The following is a 5,828-nucleotide window of genomic DNA, read 5'->3' as shown; positions in this document are numbered from 1 at the left end:
ACAATGAGAACATTTTTTTTCTTCTGATTTAGACATGGTATTTTACTCTTGAGTTAAACAATTCAAATTGGTAAAATATTTGCATCACATGTTATGCACAGTATAGTATCATAGTTCTTGACGTCGTCAATTCAACCACTATTGCGCTGGCCCATTTTGCTTTCCCTTTTGTGTTTTTTTCATTTGTTTATTTTTTTCAAAATATATTATACATACTTCAGAAATTACCTTTTTTTAAAATGTTCACCGTGCAGGTACCTCAAGATCATACCGCCAGCACAAATCATCATCGACATCCTCTGTCTCGTTTATGATGCAGCCCTTGTTTTCTACCACGTCGGACCCCAGGCTCGCTGCACTGGACGCAATAACGCCGTTGACTGGGTACGTATTACATTTTATGTTGCTGAAATGCTACATACGGTCCAAGACCTTCTAGAGCACGACGTCGGGTACTACAGCCTACTGCCCCGAGGCGCTTGCGGGTGGTTCAACGTCGCCGGCGTCCTGACGTTCTTCGCTTGGCTTGCCAGCGTACCAGCTACACTGTTCACCACTGTCCTGCCACACTGGACGCCATAGGGTAGTGCAGGGAGATGGCAGGCGCACGCCTCCTCTGCTTCCTCCTCTTCCAACCCTTCTGCCTTGCATCCACCAAAAATAATTATGCAATACTCGTGTAAATAATTATTGAAGAAAATGGAGGGGACAATTGCCCCCCCCCCCCCCTCCCCCCGCTCCACCCTCTAAAAAACAATGAGAACATTTTTTCTGATTTTACTCTTGACTTAAACAATTCATACTGGTAAAATATTTGCATCAAATGTTATGCACAGTATAGTATCATAGTTCTTGACGTCATCGATTCAAATACAAAGTAGTTCACTGGTGACATGCACATAAACACCTAGCAATTCAGCTACTAAGAAGCAGTTCAGCAAGTTTAGACATAAAGAAGCAATTCAACAGTTCGTTAACTGGATAGTCCTCGGAATCGTCTAGAAAACCTATTATCTTTGCAGGGCATAATTACCAACTAGCATTGCGGACGCTCAGCATGTGCTCCTATGACAACCCGTTGCTAATTCAGCGACATACAAAGGAAGATGAACGAAAATGAACAAATAGACTTATTGAAACTTATTTAGGGCAGTGCATGGTGGAGCTAGATGGTCTACGAATACAAATGGGGAGGGGTGCTTTTGGCTGGTTTGGTAGCCTAGAACATTTTCGCGTCTGAATTGATGAGCCTAGCTGAATTGGGCCTGGCTAAGTGAATACCAGGTAAAAACCATGTTCTGTAGATAGTTTGGTAGCTTGCATCCTCCTCAGCTAGGCTGAGAAGAAGCACACACGCGATTGTTTTGTTATAAGCATTTTCTTCTCAGATGCAACATGCTGATGTTTGCTACATGTGCACAGATTAATTTCACATCATATCCACGTTGTTAACTTAGCTCACACGGAAATGGGGTGTTGGAGGAAGAAGAGAAGGGCCGGCTAGAGGTAGAAGAAGGTGTGGCAGCCCTCAGATGCTCATCCAACGATCATGAAATCAACTACGCGCAAATGTTTTCAGATGACTGACGTCCAGGTGTGACACGTTTGTACAATCAGTAGGGAGCCGTAGATCTACTCGTCTACGACCGTCGAAACAGAAAACATGCAAAAAAAAGTCATGTGAAATGGCAAGATGAAGCTAGTGGTCAAAGGAAATTTCATATGGTCAATCGGATGCAATGATTTTACCAAAATTCGTCTAAAAACCTCTGAATTAGCCTGAAATTCTATATATACAATCCATGAAGAATGGAACCACAACGTTGATGTGCATCTTTTTCGTGTAGAGCTTATTTCAAATCGAAGAACACTACTGTTGGGTTTCCGGACGATTTCGTATGGGACCTGGCCGTCAGTCCGACATGGCGGACGCGCCCGGTCGTGCCCGTGCATCCTCATATCTGCCCCAGATTTAGGCTGGATATGAGAGGTGCCAGTCAATCCGGACGACTGAGGCCGGTTTGAGGCGCCAGCGTGAGTCGTTTTTTTTACCAATCAGTGACCGGGCCCGCCCGGGCGTTTGTGCGGGCTTTGGGGCACCCGGTTGTAGATGTTGTGACCTCCTCAAAACCAATTTTTTTTACTTCTCTAACCGATTTTGAGGGATCAGCTAGAGGTGCGCACTAGCTAGCTAGTCAAAATGCCCCCTTAAAAAACTAGAGAAAATGCCCATCTATATTTTTTGAATAATTCAAAGAAACTCATGACATACACACAATGCACATAATACTCACTAATCATGCTACAAAATATTCAACCAAAATTTGATTCGTAACATCACAAAAAGACAAATTCGTTTGCATATATAGCATCTTTTTCAAATCTGCGCTGGATAGTACCATGTCTGTATTATTCACTATAAAATTGCTCCTTTTCTGTTTCTTGAGATATAGACCAAATCTGGTTTTAAAATTTTGAGGCGTGGTAGTAATGTAATCGTGCGAATTCTGTTTTCAAAATTTGGAGGCATGGTAGTAACTGATATGGCCTCAGAGAAGATGTCCATAGTGGCTGTGGGAGCGGAAGCGGAGATCAGAGAGGAAAGGGGTTGGGTTAATTAGATATCCGATGCCATGTAGAAAGTGAGAACAAGAGGATCGAACTGTTGTGTGTATTGATCAACCACTAGTAGAAAAACACCTAATAGTTCCGGTTCGTGAGGGCCTTTAGTCCCGGTTCTAGTTTGAACCGGAACTAATGGGTGAAGGTATTAGTAACGGCCCATTAGTTCCGGTTCAAACTAGAACCGGGACTAATGTGTCTCCACGTGGCTCTGTGCACCGAGCCCAGTCAGGGGGCCTTTGGTACTGGTTGGTGGCTCCAACCAGGACCAAAAGTCCATGTTTTTTTTGGAAATTGACTGCTTTAGGGGTTTTGGAGGTTATTTTTAGGTTGTTATATTAGCTAGCTAATAGAGAGAAGTGTCCTCTCTTATATCTTCGTCCTTGGTTTACCAACGCTGCTGCTATATATGTTCATTTTACCCGCTGATATAATAACTCATGCATGCTCGCATACATCAGCATATATAATAACAAGTACTCGTCCTACTAATCATGCATCATCATACAACTTCTACTCGTTATTAATAATAAGTCATACAATCATCATCCTCATAGTCATCGAACCCAACCCTACATAATTGTTCTTAACACATGATCATCAGTATCAGGTAGGACCTAAACACCCTTAAGGTAAAATAGCATAAAACAATATAGACCCTGACTCTCCATTATGAAGAATGGCGATCATCCTGTCTCTAATTTTTGCCCTTCGCTGAATGTTGCTTCCAAGAAGCTCCTTACGACTGTCCATACATTTTTTCCATTCTTTGATTCTGAGGTCTCCACTTATTTTAGAAACCCGGTATGGACAGTTGAGATTCGTAGGACGACCTGGTTGTATGTTCAAAACATGAAGGCTGCCGTGTGTATACATCAGATGAGGCACACAATCATTCGGGATTATCTGTTGAAAAACATAGTAATAACTTCGTAGTTAGCAATGATATGATGTACTAGTTTTAGAAGTGTGCAAAAAGATGCACGAATGTTGTAATAGTACAAAAATCTTATCAGGGTATCTCCATGGTAGTTACCGTAGTTCAACACGTGCACTAATGGCACGTATTGGCCATAATGTTGAGGAGTTCGATTGTAGGCATTGTAATTCTCAAGATCAGTACAAAATGCGACCAGATGATTTTTCTCCTGATAAGTTAGTTCAGAGCCTTCGGTGTAGTAGGTTCTGTCTACTATCTTTCGCACATTCTTTGAAGAATGAAAATAAGTTGTCAATGGAGAATAAGTTGTCAACTATTTTGAAATAAACAATATAAATTACTTAATAACTATGTTAAGCTCACATGGGGAAAGAATTGGAGGTGTATCCACAAGGACGAAAATCGTAGGTCTCTCTTACTCGATTGTAGGATCACCAAGATCCATGGTAACAAGCATACCCTCATCAAAACCATACATCTTGCAAAGTGCTTCCCAATTTTTGCAACCAAAATGGGTTACACTCTGAGCATTGTACAGCTTTACTGGAAAATCCACACCATGATGGGTACTTAGGATAATTTTTTTGGTTTCGAAACTTTCATGGTCTTCAAAACCCATCCTCTCCAAGACATAGCGTCTTGCAAAGCATGGAATAAGCTAGTCGAATTGGAAAAGATGAAAAGTATTGTCATGATTAAAATAGTTGAAGTCATGAGTAATTACGAAAAAAACTTTTATCGTCGGTTGCATACCGTATGAACATCGAAGGTCTCCTCGAGTTTAATGCTGAAGCGACGATCTTCGTCCAGCACAATGAACCTGTCGCAGATACCTCGGTCGTCGTGGCACCAGTCGCACTCCCCCGGGCGGTTTTCGTCGTTCGATGAGTATGACATTTTCGGCCTACGTTCATAATTCAAATATTAAACTAGATCATTATTATTAATCATGGGTTGACTATCGATGATCGATGTACGTAGCTCCTCCTTTCATTCCCGAATGCATTATTATATCAAATTGTCTAGCACATGGGAATGAAGGAGAATTTATCCAATATGAGCATTCAATAAGCAAAACCAAATCATAAAATAAGCAAAACCAAATCATAAAATAAAATATAGTATTCAAATTAGCATGCATTCAATAATTATAAGCAAAAGTACATCATCTCTTGGTGTCCGTACATCGTCGAATATTATCACTAATACAACTAGAACCGTAGCACTCGACGGGTATCGACGCGAGCGGTGGACACCCAAAGATAAGGAACCATCACAGGATCATAGCTCCAGTGAGATCCCTGAAGAACCTGCCAGGTATTGTCGAATCTGCCCTCCAATGCAACCATGTAGCGACAGACGTGCTCGTCCTCCTCGCTGACACGGTGACGTACCACCTCCGCGGTGTCCGAATGCCTCACCACCGTCACTGGCCCACGCGACCGCCACCAAACAAGGATCGGGTCAACAACGGGCTGCCTCCTCACCAATCTACGTCCCCCGGAAGGTAGCACCTCCCAATACCAGCCCGGCGGAGCCCAGTCCCGAACATGGCCCTGATCAAGCAGGCCTCCACCGCCTAGTCGACGACGACGAGGATGCGGGATAGGCATCGCCGACGTCGATGCGGCAACTACTTCTATATATAGTTAAATAAAAGTAGTTTTATTAATTAAATCAACTATCTAGTTCAACTACTAAGCACTTACTAAAAACAAACTACTTCTATATATAGTAAAATAAATTAGTTTATTAAATCAACTAGCTAGTTTAACTATATATAAACTACTTCTTATTACTACACATCTAATCTAACAAAAAAAATCATTAATTGCTACACATCTAATCTAACAACTATATATAAACTACTTCTTATTACTACACATCTAAACTATATACAAAAAAATCATTAAAATTCTATGAACAAAATTAATTACTACACATCTAATCTAATCTAACAAAAAAAATCTAATCTAACAAAAAAATCTATGAACTACATATCTAAATTACTACACACATCTAATCTAACAAAAAATGTAATTAATCTAACAAAAAAATCTAACATAATATAAACAAATTAATTGCTACACATCTAATCTAACAAAAAAAAATCTAATCTAACAACAAAATCTATGAACTACATATATCTAAATTACTACACATCTAACCTAACAAAAAAATCTAATTAAATCTAACAAAAAAAATCGAAGGCGACGGCGAGGTGCTCACGTACGGCGACGGCAACGGCGACGGCGAAGGCGACGAC

This window comes from Triticum dicoccoides, chromosome 6B (genome assembly GCF_002162155.2).
Source record: "Triticum dicoccoides isolate Atlit2015 ecotype Zavitan chromosome 6B, WEW_v2.0, whole genome shotgun sequence".
NCBI lineage: Eukaryota > Viridiplantae > Streptophyta > Magnoliopsida > Poales > Poaceae > Triticum > Triticum dicoccoides.
Note: the sequence above shows the minus strand (reverse complement) of the source record.